Source organism: Bombina bombina, chromosome 4 (assembly GCF_027579735.1).
Source record: "Bombina bombina isolate aBomBom1 chromosome 4, aBomBom1.pri, whole genome shotgun sequence".
NCBI lineage: Eukaryota > Metazoa > Chordata > Amphibia > Anura > Bombinatoridae > Bombina > Bombina bombina.
The window spans coordinates 301,906,669-301,922,968 of NC_069502.1; the positions used below are offsets into that span (position 1 = coordinate 301,906,669).

General features: G+C 39.1%; 1 protein-coding gene across 1 annotated transcript in view; it reads left to right on the forward strand.

Moving 5' to 3' along the window:
• SLC9A9 (solute carrier family 9 member A9) overlaps positions 1-16,300 on the forward strand; it is a 1,902,281-nt gene that overhangs the window by 1,184,248 nt on the left and 701,733 nt on the right. The window lies entirely within an intron of this gene.

Genomic DNA, 16,300 nt, shown 5'->3' on the forward strand with positions numbered 1-16,300 from the left:
TCGGAACAGCCAATAGAATGCAAGCTCAATCCTTCAAGACATCCGACGCGGAGCATCCTCTTCATCCGACAACTAAAGCGGAATGAAGGTACCTTTAAATGACGTCATCCAAGATGGCGCCCCTTAGATTCCGAATGGCTGATAGAATTCTATCAGCCAATCAGAATTAAGGTAGAAAAAATCCTATTGGCTGATGCAATCAGCCAATAGAATTGAGCTTGCATTCTATTGGCTGTTCCGATCAGCCAATAGAATGCGAGCTCAATCCTATTGGCTGAATGGATCAGCCAATAGGATTGAACTTCAATTGATCCTATTGGGTGATTGCATCAGCCAATAGGATTTTTTCTACCTTAATTCCAATTGGCTGATAGAATTCTATCAGCCATTCGGAATCTAAGGGGCGCCATTTTGGATGACGTCACTTAAAGGTACCTTCATTCAGCTTTAGTTGTCGGATGAAGAGGATGCTCCGCGTTGGATGTCTTGAAGGATTGGGCTTGCATTCTATTGGCTGTTCCGATCAGCCAATAGAATGCAAGCTCAATCATATTGGTTGATTGGATCAGCCAATAGGATTGAACTTCAATCCTATTGGCTGATTGCATCAGCCAATAGGATTTTTTCTACCTTAATTCCGATTGGCTGATAGAATTCTATCAGCCATTCAGAATCTAAAGGGCGCCATCTTGGATGACGTCACTTATAGATACCTTCATTTAGCTTTAGTCGTCGGATGAAGAGGATGCTCCGCGTCGGATGTCTTGAAGATGGACCCTCTCTGCGCCGGATGGATGAAGATAGAAGATGCCATCTGGATGAAGACTTCTGCCTGTCTGGAGGACCACTTCGCCCGGCTTGGATGAAGACTTCTCCCGGCTTCGTTGAGGACTTCGACCCGGCTTGGATGAAGACGTCTTCCGGTAAGTCGATCTTCAGAGGGTTAGTGTTAGGTTTTTTAAGGGTGTATTGGGTGGGTTTTATTTTTAGGTTAGGGTTTGTGTGGCAAAAGAGCTAACTGCCCTTTTAAGGGCAATGCCCATCCAAATGCCCTTTTCAGGGCAATGGGGAGCTTAGGTTTTTTTAGATAGTATTTTAGTTGGGGGGTTGGTTGTGTGGGTGGTGGGTTTTACTGTTGGGGGTTGTTTTTATTTATTTTTTACAGGTAAAAGAGTTGATTACCTTGGGGCAATGCCCCGCAAAAGGCCCTTTTAAGGGCTATTGGTAGTTTAGTGTAGGCTAGGTTTTTTCTTTATTTTGGGGGGCTTTTTTATTTTAATAGGGCTTTTAGATTATGTGTAATTAGTTTAAATATCTGTAATTTGTTTATTATTTTCTGTAATTTAGTGGGGTTTTTTTGTACTTTAGATAATTTAATTTAATTTAGGTAATTGTATTTAATTTAGTTAATTTATTTAATTATAGTGTAGTGTTAGGTATTAGTGTAACTTAGGTTAGGTTTTATTTTACAGGTAAATTTGTATTTATTTTAGCTAGGTAGTTATTAAATAGTTAATAACTATTGTACCTAGTTAAAATAAATACAAACTTGCCTGTAAAATAAAAATAAACCCTAAGCTACAATGTAACTATTCGTTATTTTGTAGCTACCTTAGGGTTTATTTTATCGGTAAGTATTTAGTTTTAATTAGGAATAATGTAGTTAATAATAGTAATTTTATTTAGATTTATTTAAATTGTATTTAAGTTAGGGGGTGTTAGGGTTAGACTTAGGTTTAGGGGTTAATAACTTAAATATAGTGGCGGCGACGTTGGGGGCGTCAGATTAGGGGTTAATAATTTTAGGTAGGTGGCGGCGATGTTAGGGACGAAAGATTAGGGGTTAATAATATTTAACTAATGTTTGCGAGGTGGGAGTGCGGCGGTTTAGGTGTTAATATGTTTATTATAGTGGCAGTGACTTTGGGGGCCGCAGATTAGGGGTTAAAAAGTGTAGGTAGGTTGTGGCGACATTGGGGGCGGCAGATTATGGGTTTGTAAATATAATGTAGGTGTTGCCGATGTTGGGGGCAGCAGATTAGGGGTTCATAAATATAATGTAGATGGCGGCGGTGTCCGGAGCTGCAGATTAGGGCTTAAAATGTTATTATAGTGTTTGCAATGCGGGAGGGCCTCGGTTTAAGGGTTAAAAGATAGTTTATGGTTGTTAGTGTACTTTTTAGCACTTTAGTTATGAGTTTTATGTTACGGCTTTGTACTATAAAACTCTTAACTACTGACTTTTAAATGTGTTAGGACACTTGACAGGGAAGGGTGTACCGCTCACTTTTTGGCCTCCCAGGACAGACTCGTAATACGGGCGCTATGGAAGTCCCATAGAAAAAAGACTTTACGAAGTTTACATAAGTTGTTTTGCGGTAAGGCCAAAGAAGTGTGCGGTACACCTATACCTGCAAGACTCGTAATACCAGCGGGCGTAAAAAAGCAGCATTTTACCCTAACGCACAACTCGTAATCTAGCCTTATACTAGTTAAAATCTTGCTTGAAGTGAAAAATAATTAAAAAATCCAATTATCTTCAGACACCAAAACTTCACCTCCTCCATGCACCAAGGCAAAGCGAATGGCTGGGGTTTGTGGGAAGGGAAGTGATACTTAACAGCTTTGCTGTGGTGCTCTTTGCCTCCTCCTGCTGGCAAGGAGTGATATTCCCAAAAGTAATTGAGGACGTTGTGGACTCACCATATCTTAGGAAAGAAATCTAAACCTCTCGCTCTCTATTCTGCAAACTAAACCAAAGTGCAAGGTACAGCTGTCAAAAATCCAACAAAGCCACTGATTTGTAAATGCAAACCACTTCTGTCACCGGCTGCAGGGATATGCGGCATCAATTATAAATATGCAGAGCTTCATCAATCAGCACCTACAAAGGGTTAAAATAAGAACATTGCTTTAAAAGGAGTTTCCATCACGGGAGGGAAAATAAAAACGGTGGCAGTACTGCTACTGTAGTTGTACTCCTCAGTTAAAGGGACATGAAACCCAAACTTTTTCTTTCACATTCAGATAAAGCATACAATTTTAAACAACTTTTCAATTTACTTTTATTATCAAATTAGTTTCATTATCTTTGTATCCTTGGTTGAAGGTGCAGAAATGCATTTCTGGGAGCTAACTGAACACATCTGGTGGACCAATGACAAGAGGCATATACTGTATGTGCAACCACCACCAATCACCAGCTAACTAACAGTAGTGCATTAGGTATGCTTCTCAACAGAAGATACCAGGAAAATGAAAAAAAATAGATAACAGAAGTAAATTGGAAATTTGTTCAAAATTTAAAGTTATATCTGAAGCAAGAATGTTTAATTTTGACTTTATTGTGAATTTTATCTTCCAGCAGCTGTTACCTGTTTATTTCCATCTGTGGCTGTTTCCTGCTTTATACAGTTGCCACCTGCTTTATCCTCCAGTGGCTGATACCCATCTCCTGTATTTCTGCTTACAGGATACACAGAGGTATCTTTTATTACTGCAGTACTGCACATCATCTACCTCTAGGTCTGCACTCACAATTACCACTTCCCCAATGGTCAGAATGACAGATCCAGCAACACTCTATTTTTCCACTTCTTATTTCCATACCAAAGACAATAAAACATGTGACAATGTTTGTGACCCAATGCTTAGTCATGTAGCAAATTTAGCAGGGATTCAGATTGTAGTTCTGTTTGCAAGGTCATGAGTGTTCATAAAATAGCATGATGCATGGCACACGTCTTCCCTCTTGTGCATCTTTCTTCATTTTGGGGAAGAATTTAGGAAAAAAATTGTTCTTTTTTATGTGTGTTGTTGCTACAATGCTTTAAGCTGAATGTGCTTTGTAGGGATGTTATCCAGGGTGTGCAGAACTAATTAGTGGGTGCTATTATTTTCAGTGGCAGTGGATCTGGTTCCTGATTTCGCGTGTGCACAAGCTTGGGCATGCTTGCACAGAATTTCTCTGAAAAATAGAAACAGGAAGTGAATTTGGTTATTTATTGTATTGTTTCTCCGTTGTACTCTTATCTTTGTACCCATGGTCAGCGCTGTGGAATCTGTTGACGCTTTATAAATAAAGAATAATAATAATAATAACTTCCTCTCAATCTTAACGTTCCCTACCAAAGACATGGACTGTATGGGACTGTTGTCTTGCTATGGGGAGGTGGGAGACTTTTGATACTAAAATGACTGAGGTTTGTTGCAGCTCATATGGTCATGTATCTAAGCGATTTTTTTCATGCATTAATTATTTGCTTGGTGACTTTAGCTTTTTGGTTCAGTTTGCTGGAACAGGTGGATAATGCTGTTTGTGGTTTGGCAAGAGGTTATGAGTCCTATAAGTGGGACTGTAGTATAATTATGTTTGTGGACATGAAGTTTGGGGAATTTCTGTCAGCCTGACTATTTAAAAAGCTCCATTTATCAAGCAGCAGATGCTGCTTCGGAGACCCATCGTTTCTGGCTCACCTGAAATGAAAGTTAAGAAGCAGGATGATTGACAGCCCCTGCTAGCTGCCGATTGTCTGCCAGTGAGCAGGGGGCAGCATCCCACAAACCTTTCTGGTGAAATGCTTGTTCAATGATAAATACGGACAGCGTATGCTGTCTGCCTGCAGCAATGTCCAGCGGACGTGATTCGCTATAGAGAATCATGTCCACTCGACATTTCATAAATTGAGCCAAATGTTTTTATATGGTTTTTTTTTTGGTCTGTAAGTTATTGTGTCCATTTTCCTTTTCTTGTGATTTTATATTGGGTTGGAGGCTTTCTCCAATTAGTTTCCATATATCTGTTCTGTGTGTATTACAGTTTGTTTCTTTGTTTTATGTGTGTTGTATAAGACTGGGTTTTGTTTAAAGTGAGATTTATCATTAGAGATGCAACAGATGCTGCCTCTTTGGATTTGGACGAGTGTGGTGAACAATTTGGCCATTAGTTTTTAAATTTGATGTATATCCTGAGTTGTTCTTCATTGACGTTCAAGTCCTTTGCCTTGATAGCTTTTGTGTGTTAATAACTTACATTTATCTGGCAGGCAATAACTATTTAGGATGACTGACTGCATATCACTTTCTATAGATACATTGTTTAGCTTTGTTGGCAGAGGGTTTGAAGCCTCTGGTAGAAACAAATTGTTTTTGAGATTGTAGAGGGGCCTGAGAGTTTTTCTCCTCCTGACATTTTGGTAGTTCACAATGTGGGCAAAAATATAATGGCATGCCCTAGGCATAGTTGTATTGTAATTAATGGTCAGACATGGTTCTCTGTCAGGTGTGATGCTCAGCTTGGGACTATAGTTGGATAGTCAACAGCAGAAAAAAGATCAATAAGTGTGAAAAGTCAGTTGAAAGAGTAATTTATCAACCAGGCTTGGAGGTTGTTGGAGATACTGCATTTAACATATTGGTAGGGTTCCCTGAAAACTTGATCTCAGGGTTTTAAAGTTGATATTCAGGATGGTTTCCAGTAGCTGCTGGACACTATTTTGCATGTCATCATGGGCTTGGACTTAAAGATCCTTATTATATTTGTCTCCATCTCATCATAGCCAAGTATGAAGATCCTGAAAGTGGACTTTTAACTTCCCAAGTGATTATAAAAATAGTATAGACAAATTAAAAGAAGATAAAGTGAAGTTCTGATAGGAATCAATTGCAAAGTATTTTATTTTACAAAACCATAGAAAAAAGAATGTCCATCCAGATTAAAAGGATACTACTGTAGTGCTGTGCATATATTTATATACACATGGATACAATTATCCTAAATATGAAGTCACAATGTAGCAGTAAAAGATTTAACTTAGTGATGTTGTTTTCCGCTCCTAAATATGAATGTTTCTCCTGTATGAAGTAGACTGCAGCCCAGTGAGTCCAAACTATCAGCGGTAAGTACGTTGTATCTCCAATGAACATCCAGACAATCCGGACAGGTAACTCCTTGAAATGCACTTTTAGAGCACCTAATCATACACTCTAAAAGCGGGTGCTAATGTCAGACATCTGATCAACCAGATCCTGCTGTCAAATGAAAATGCAGGTTTTGCATATGTCATGCAGTTTATTTAATTTGAGATGTGTGTGTGTTTGTATGTATGTGTGTTTATGTTTAAATAGATATTTTAAATAGTTTTGAGGATATCACGTTCAAACAATCATATAACTGCATCTTGGTTGAAGGATGCAGAGTTATTTTAAATGCCACTTATTTGTGGAAAAATATGGGAGTTTCATCCTCAGGCACAATCCACTGTGCCTGAGCTCACTGAACTCAATTCAAAGAATTATGCTTCCTTGGAGATGCAGCTACTGAGAATATTAAATATGTTTCTTAGTTATTGTATTTTCAGGCACATTTTGCTAAATGCAGGTACAAAAATTCCAAGTAACTGTATGAGGACTGTTGACTTTAACAGGGAATCTTACAGACAAAATAATTATATGCATCATGGCTACTGTTTTTACATACTTCAAAATATATATATATATTTCATTAGATTTCTATGTTAATAAATGAATATTTACTTCTCAATATTTATTATAATAAAGGGATGGTAAATACTTTGAGGTTTTTATATGAAATGTTTAGTTATGCTAATTCACTTAAAGAATGATGCAGCATGAACAAAAGGGAGAACTTTTATTTCAAAATTTCTTTAGCTCACAAGATTAAGTGCTCTTTGAACTAGAGCTGTGCATTCGGCTGGTTCATTAGCAAACAAATGGTGAAAATGGCAGCCACCAGCGACATTCGGCTCTTTTTGGAGCCAGATTTCTTCTTGTATACGTGCAAAAGATCATGATTTGCACAGATCTTTGTGTGTTGCACTTTCAAAAGAAGAGATCCAACTCCGAAAAGAGCCGAATGCTGTTGGCAGTGGACATTTTCAGGATCTGTTTACTTACAAAACAGCCAAATGCACATCCCTACTTTAAACAGTTATCCTACTGTCAGTTGCATGTTAAAAAGCAAACAAGCAGCCAATCAGCCTCATCAGTACTGAGTTCACACTTTGGCATCTATTTATCAAGCCGTCAACCGCAAATACGCTGGAATTCCGCAGCGTATTTGTGGCGAGCCTGATTCCCCTTAGTTATCAAACCCTACAGACCGGCAAAAGTAGAATCCGCCGGACTCAGTCTGACACAGATTGATGCTTAAGTCATTACAGATATTCCGAATGCAAGTTTGGCACAATCTGACTACTTTTGCTAGTTATCAAATGCCTACCAGATACGCTTGGCACTATTCCGGCCCAGCGTACCTGGTTTTCAATCCGCCGCCCTGGAGGCGGCGGATGCCATAGGAATCAATTGGAGTCTGAAAGCTGCGAAATCTTATGTTCGCTGCTGCCCGATATCCCATTGATTCCTATGGGAACGTTTACACCTAACACCCTAACATGTACCTCGAGTCTAAAAACCCCTAATCTGCCCCCACTACACCTCTGCCACCTACATTACACCTATTAACCCCTAAACCGCCGCTCCCGGAGCCCACTGCCACTCTAATAAACTTATTAACTCCTAAACCGCCGCTCACGGACCCCACCGCAACTAAATAAAGTGTTTAACCCCTAAACCGCCGCTCCCGGAGCCCACCGCCACCTACATTATATTTTTTAAACCCTAATCTGCCCCCCCTACACCACTGCCACTATATTAAATTTATTAACCCCTAATCTGCCCCCCCACACCGCCGCCACTATATTAAATTTATTAACCCCTAAGCCTAAGCCTAAGTCTAACCCTAACACCCCCTAACTTAAATATAATTTAAATAAATCTAAATAAATATTCCTATCATTAAATAAATTATTCCTATTTAAAACTAAATACTTACCTATAAAATAAACCCTAAGATTGCATCAACCAATAGGATTTTTCCTACCTTAATTCCGATTGGCTGATAGAATTCTATCAGCCAATCAGAATTGAAGGGACGCCATCTTGGATGACATCACTTAAAGGACCCGTCATTGTTGAAGAAGACTTCGGATGAAGAGGATGCTCCGCGTCAGATGTCTTGAAGATGGACCCGCTCCGCGCCGGATGGATGAAGATAGAATATGCCGTCTGGATGAAGACTTCTGCCCGTCTGGAGGACCTCTTCTACCCGGCTTGGATGAAGACTTTTGCCCGTCTGGAGGACCACTTCGCCCCTGTTGGGTGAAGACGTCTCAAGGTAGGATGATCTTCAAGGGGTTAGTGTTAGGTTTTTTTAAGGGGGGTTTGGGTGGGTTTTAGAGTAGGGTTGGTTGTGTGGGTGGTGGGTTTTAATGTTAGGGGTTTGTAATTTTTTTTTTACAGGTAAAAGAGCTGATTACTTTGGGGCAATGCCCTGCAAAAGGCCCTTTTAAGGGCTATTTGTAATTTAGTGTAGGGTAGGGTTTTTATTTTGGGGGGGCTTTTTTATTTTGTTAGGGGGATTAGATTAGGTGTAATTAGTTTAAAAATCTTGTAATTATTTTATTATTTTCTGTAATTTAGTGGGGGGGGGTTGTACTTTAGATAATTTAATTTAATTTAATTTAATTTAGGGAATTAATTTAATTATAGTGTAGTGTTAGGTGTAATTGTAACTTAGGTTAGGTTTTATTTTACAGGTAACTTTGTATTTATTTTAGCTAGGTAGTTATTAAATAGTTAATGACTATTTAATAACTATTGTACCTAGTTAAAATAAATACAAAGTTGCCTGTAAAATAAAAATAAACCCTAAGCTAGCTACAATGTAACTATTAGTTATATTGTAGCTAGCTTAGGGTTTATTTTATAGGTAAGTATTTAGTTTTAAATAGGAATAATTTATTTAGTGCTAGGAATATTTATTTAGATTTATTTAAATTAGATTTAAGTTAGGGGGTGTTAGGGTTAGACTTAGGTTTAGGGTTAATAAATTTAATATAGTGGCGGCGGTGTAGGGGGGGCATATTAGGGGTTAATAAATATAATGTAGGTGGTGGCGGTGTAGGGGGGCAGATTAGGGGTTAATAAATATAATGTAGGTGGCGGCGTTGTAGGGGGGGGCAGATTAGAGGTTAATAAGTATAATGTAGGTGGCTGTGGGCTCCGGGAGCGGCGGTTTAGGGGTTAAACACTTTATTTAGTTGTGGTGGGGTCCGTGAGCGGTGGTTTAGGGGTTAATACATTTATTAGAGTTGTGATGGGCTCCGGGAGCGGCGGTATATGGTTTAAACAATTTATTTAGTTGCGGTGGGCTCCGGGAGCGGCGGTGTAGGGGGTAAAACAGTATAGTATAGTGTTGGTGTTTAGTGACAGGGTACCAATAAAGCTGGGAAAAAGCCAAAGAGCAGCGAGATTGATGGCTGTTAGTTAACAACAGTCATCTGCTCATCGCTCCGTAATTGGTGCGCGTCTTTTTGACAGCTTTTTTTATAATTTTGGAGAACGTATTCAGGTCCGCGGCAGTGATGTTAGGCGTTCTTAGGCGAGCGTATTGGTGCCATCAAATGCAGGTAAGTTGACAGGTTGATAAATAGATGCCTTTGCATTAATGTGACAGGGAAATCTCATGATATTTCTAGTAAATGTCCTTAAACTGGGTAGGGAAATAACATGACTGTGCCTGTGCATGCCAGGTGCATGCCAGATGCATGCTCCCTTTCAAGTCCCAGGACTAGCATCGTGATTGGCTGCTTAAAGTCCCTTTACAATTGGATGTGGCTGCTGTCAACATTTTGTGATAAAATGTCTTTTTCATAAAGAGCTGTTACAGTGATATTGTCTAGTCAGCTTTTTAAAACTATAATGCAGCACTTTCAAGTATCATGTCCATTTAATATATTTTTTATTACTATTAAAGGGACCTTAAACCCAAAAATTTTCTTTCATGATTCAGGTAGAGAATACAATTTAAACAATATTCCAATTTACTTCTATTATTTAATTTGCTTCATTCTTCAAATATCCTTTGTAGAAGAAATAGTAATGCACATGGGTGATCCAATCACACAAGGCATCTTTGTGCAGCCACCAATCAGCAGCTACTGAGCCTATCTTGATATGCTTCTCAGCAAAGGATATCAAGAGAATGAAGCAAATAAGATAATATAAGTAAATTAAAAAGTTGTTTAACCCCTTAACGACCAAGGACGTACGCCACACGTCCTCAAAAAAAATACAGTTAATGACCAAGGACGTGTGGCGTACGTCCTTGGTCTGGAAAGCAGCTGGAAGCGATCCTACTCGCTTCCAGCTGCTTTCCGGTTATTGCAGTGATGCCTCGATATCGAGGCATCCTGCAATAACCCCCCTTGGCCATCTGATGCAGAGAGAGCCACTCTGTGGCCCTCTCTGCACCGGACATCGGTGGCCGGTATCGTTGGTGGGTGGGAGCAAGTCTGGGAGGCGCGTGGGCGGCCATCGGTGTGCCGGATGAAGTGGAGGGGGGCGGGATCGGGGGCGGGATAGGCGGGAGCGCGCATGGGAGCGCACGCGTGCACGGGGGGCGGCGGGCGCGCATGCATGGGGCGGGAGCGAGAGGGAACCGCTACACTGCAGAAAAATAAATGGTAATAAAAGAAAAAAAAAACACATTTAAATAAATAATCTAAGGGATCTGGAAGGGGTGGGAAGTTGATCTGGGGGGGGGAAGCTACACTACAGAAAAGGGCAATTAAATAAAAAAAAAAAACACACACTTTTTTTACTAAACTGGGTACTGGCAGACAGCTGCCAGTACCCAAGATGGCGCCCATTAAGGCAGAGGGGGAGGGTTAGAGATCTGTTTGGTGGGGGATCAGTGAGGTTGGGGGCTAAGGGGGGATCCTACACAGTAGCATATGTAAATATGCTAAGAAAAAAAAAACAAAAAAAAACAAATATAGCTGTTATTTTAGTACTGGCAGAGTGTCTGCCAGTACTTAAGATGGCGGGGACAATTGTGGGGTGGGGGAGGGAAGAGAGCTGTTTGGGAGGGATCAGGGGGTCTGATGTTTCAGGTGGGAGGCTGAGCTCTACACTAAAGCTAAAATTAACCCTACAAGCTACATAATTAACCCTATCACTGCTAGCCATAATACACGTGTGATGCGCAGCGGCATTTGGCGGCCTTCTCATTACCAAAAAGCAATGCCAAAGCCATATATGTCTGCTATTTCTGAACAAAGGGGATCCCAGAGAAGCATTTACAACCATTTGTGCCATAATTGCACAAGCTGTTTGTAAATGATTTCAGTAAAAAAACTAAAATTGTGAAAAATTTAGTTTTTTTAATTTGATCGCATTTGGCGGTGAAATAGTGGCATGAAATATACCAAAATTGGCCTAGATCAGTACTTGGGGTTGTGTACTATACTACACTAAAGCTAAAATTACCTCTAAAAGTTCCCTACATGCTCCCTAATTAACCCCTTCACTATTGGGCATAATACACGTGTAGTGCGCAGTGGCATTTAGCAGCCTTCTAATTGCTAAAAAGCAATGCCAAAGCCATATATGTCTGCTATTTCTGAACAAAGGGGATCCCAGAGAAGAATTTACAACCATTTAAGCCATAATTGCACAAGCTGTTTGTAAATAATTTCAGTGAGAAACCAAAAGTTTGTGAAAAAATTAGTGAAAAAGTGAACAATTTTTTGTATTTAATCGCATTTGGCGGCGAAATGATGGCATGAAATATACCAAAATGGGCCTAGATCAATACTTTGGGATGTCTACTAAAAAAAAAATATATACATGTCAATGGATATTTGGAGATTCCTGAAAGATATTAGTGTTCTAATGTAACTAGCGCTAATTTTGAAAAATAATGGTTTGGAAATAGCAAAGTGCTACTTGTATTTATGGCCCTATAACTTACAAAAAAAGCAAAGAAGATGTAAACATTGGGTATTTCTAAACTCAGGACAAAATTTAGAAACTATTTAGCATTGGTGTTTTTTGGTGGTTGTACATGTGTAACCGATTTTGGGGGTCAAAGTTAGAAAAAGTGTGTTTTTTTCCATGTTTTCCTCATATTTTATAATTTTTTTATAGTAAATTATAAGATATGATGAAAATAATGGTATCTTTAGAAAGTCCATTAAATGGCGAGAAAAACGGTATATAATATGTGTGGGTACAGTAAATGAGTAAGAGGAAAATTACAGCTAAACACAAACACTGCAGAAATGTAAAAATAGCCTTGGTCCCAAACGGACAGAAAATGGAAAAGTGCTGTGGTCATTAAGGGGTTAAAATGACATGCTCTTTCTAACTCATTAAAGAAATAAAATTGGTTTCATGCCCCTTTAAATTTCTTTTTTATGTAATCTAGCACTGACAGTTGTGCATTTTATAATTCTCACAGCTAAGGTCATATTAAGTTTTTTTTATTTTTAATATTTTTATTGAGGCATAAAGAAAATACAATTGAAAGCATCATTTGCTTCAGAAACAGAATGATAACCATAGTCAAGGAGAATAATAAATACAAAATACCATGGCCGCTATGTATAAGTGAGTACATCACAATCATAACACTCAAGTGGCAAGGCACAAAGCTTTGATTATATACAGATATAACAAATGCTAGATAATTTAGCCCCAATTTTTTTTTTGAATTGTATAGAGAAGTTACCCTCATAATTGCATATAATTTAACACATATTACCCCAGCTAAACTCTAGCAGCCTCTCTTGGACTGCTGAAACCATAGAAAGGAAGATATCTGGGGGCATGTAGGGGAAAAAGATAAATGTGTGTGCATGTATATAGGGCCACTTTTGGACCCACAGGATTGTAGTTGTACAAAATAAGACTTAGTAGAGAAAAGTGTCCCCTCATTTATACTGTATCTCTCTTGAGCCGCTTGCCATCCAGAAAAATAGGAGAGGGGAAGTGAGGAAGAGAAAATGAATGTGTTTCTTTTATAAGTCGAAAGTTAAATTGAGAAGGAAACCATCATTACTAGTATTTTAGGGAATGCATTTGGGGGAGGAATTAAAGTAAAACAGTTTTACGCATACAAACATCATAGGATTCCACAAAATAAGGCATGATAAAAGTATCTTGCATAAAAAGAATGCTATGTCAATAGACAAGTATTTTAAGATACACATTTGGGGGAGGGCTAACAACAAACATTATCACTAGGTACTGAGAGATGTGAGGGAGATATCATAGAAATATCAATCTAGGGTCAGCAGATAGGTAATTGTCAATACCAATATAATAGAATAAGTGACTTCCCATCGTCCAAATGTGTACCATCTATTGAAGGGACAATAGTGAGAATAATAATTCAGTAGAGTACACAGTCTTATGTACAGACTAGTAGTTACCCATATTAATAATAATAGTAGGGGTCCTCAATATAATATTTTGGTGTGCTATCTCGGACGCAGACAACACGCCATTGAAATAGGAACAGTTTGAACGACCCCTCAAGTATCTATACACCCAATGCTTAAAAGTCAGGAGCTTAATATGAGGCAGAATGTTGTATTCCATGTACATTCTATATGAGGGTTAAGCTTAGTCCGACTTTTTGTGCAGTTTCAACATATTTCAAAGCATAAATAGGGTGCTGTGAGGTACTATATCACTGGACCCAGGTAAGGGATTTAAATGAGATGGTGGAGATCTATTCCCTAGTATATTAGATTGTTGGTCATAAGTTACTGTATTAAGCTAAAGCATTACCTACTGTATATTGTCCCTTGTTGGTTAACTTTGTAATGTTTAAACCTATCTAGTCCTACTTATATGGAGATATCCAACCTATAATAAGGGTGTAGTGAGCGACTAATACTATAAATATGTATTAGTATACTTGACAAAATACAGCAAAATTATGAATTCCAATTTCTCAGAATGGACATAAAGGCTAGGAATTACAAGCTCCTCCATGTGAATAATTCTATCACACTTTATCCATAGGGCATAACAAGTTTGGAATTGGGAACAGATAATGTGGGTATAATAAATGACTGAAATAATAAGGTTCACCCCCCCAGCCTAATAGGTATAACGATACGTAGAAGTAGCGTTATTAAGTAGGCTAGCATCCCCTGATGGATCATAGTAGTATGCAATATTTATAGATCAGACTAGGGTTAGTTTGGGTCAAACAGAAAATAAATTACAACATAGGGACCATGTATAACTAAAGGACAGCTTAACTAGATAAAAAAACATGTGGAGTACATAACAAACTAAAAAAACCTAAGACCAATAGATACAAATAGTGTGTATGAATAGAGTACTTAAAAGGGACAGTTTGAGCCATCCGTAGCTGTCATTCATACCTCTGACTAAAAGTCATCATATATATAACAGCTTTTTCATTACACGCAACGGTTCTCACAATGTCCTAATATAATGGTATTAGAAATTCACCCTAACTTCTCTCCAGCTTGGCAGTACCAATAATGAGATGAACTGTGATTGCCAATCAGCCTACTCTGTGTCGGTCGACTTGGCGAGGTCTCCCTCTAATGAGGAGTCCTGAGTGTGAGGGACACTCGTTATGGCATCCCAGATTGGCAAGGAGCTCTCCACTCATTTTTCTTTCAGCTCCGATCGCAATCAAGGGTGGATGGATAGACGGGAGCAGACTGGGGATTTCAAATATACTGTAGGTCCGTCTCTGCCTCTCAGCATCAGCCGCAGGCACCTCTCTGATGCTATACGGGTAAGCTGTCACCCAAATTAGAGCAGAAAGCACCTCCATTTGCTTCTCATGTTCGGCTCTCATCGGCTGCTTAGGTATAGGTGGCTGCACATCACGTGTCCAGGTTTCCGCAGCCCCATGGCCCTACAATTGGGAGTCCAGGGTGGGTGAGGGTTTTTTATTAACTGGGCTTGCGTCGCCCTTCTGGTGGCAGGAAGAAGTCTGTATATTAGACACATCTGTCTTTATGAATGCAAGCCTATGACCCAGTTCATCTATATGTGCGTAGCAGTTGTTACCAGTTTGTCTGTAGCATTCATGAGTCTTATTGCTGTTCAAGCTTGACCGGGGCGGTGTATTTTTGTAGTTATATACACATGGTGGGGCCACGGTGGCTGCAGGATTCAAGAGGAGCTTACATAGTTCTGCTTCTAGACTCCGGTAGTGATCCCATATAATCTGCACCATCTTGCCTTCCCACCTGCTTAGGGCCTCCATTTTGCAACGTTACTTGTATAACTCCCCTTCAAACACTCTTATCAGTATTCAGTATGTCCGATAGGAAGGTTCCCTTCTTTATTATAGTAGGCAGTCTATGAGAGACTGTTATACCCTGATACACAGGGGGGGGGAGTTGAAATCTTATTCAAAGGCCGCCGCCTAAGATCTCAACGGAATAGATCTGGGTCCTACAGGTCATAAACTCTGCAAATGTAATATGGTGCATTGCAGCTCTTCTCTATCTTGTCAAATATGAAATGGATGTCAATAGATAGTGCAGAACCGCTGCTTAAATCGGCGGATTGAGCAGATCACTATAGGAGCCACAGATATTGCGACCTTCCATGGCCGCCGCATAGTCACGCCCCCAAGGTCATATTAAGTTTAACTCTGCTACATATCTTTCTCTAATTGGCTTTAGCTTATAACAACTGAAAAGTAATGCATTGTATACTAACATTATAACTGTGGCCAACCCTGTTGCATGTAGATACAAAACCAGATTGTCTCCTCCAAATAAGGCAAGTGGTGGGAGAAGTTTGGCTATTGAAATACAATTGTAGCAAACATGATATTAATTTGTTTTAAAAATGTTTATCCATGGCTAAGATGTCCTGGCATTTCAGGCTTGCTCAGAGTAAGTTCAAGTATTCGATCATCAATCGATGCATCAATCAAAATAAGTATGGGTTTCATTCATAAAAAAAAATTAAATAATACAATTTAATAATGTAATTTAAAGTAAACCGCTGCAACTGTAATGTGCGCTCTGGCAGCCCCACTACTCAGTGCATTTGACGTAAACACAGTTGTCCAATTATATTTCTGGCATGTTTGCGAGTAGTAAAGAAATGTTCGTTTGTGCATGTGTTCCCTATGTCATGGATTGTCTCCGCATTCATCAGATAGCAGAGTGCCATTCATACGCAGAGAGAGGGTGGGACCGCTCTCTAATGCTCTGTGCACAAACAAGGAAAAACAACGGGGGGGGGGGGAGCAGAGCAGACGGATGCCTCAATACTATAGTAAGAATTATCTAATATAAATACCTAGTTGAGTTTTTTTTTTAAATAAAGTTAGCGACTTGACAAATTATTAGATATATTTTTATAATCTTAAAGTATAAAACTTACCATCACTTTAAGTAGCTGCGGTCTTAAAGGGAAATTACAG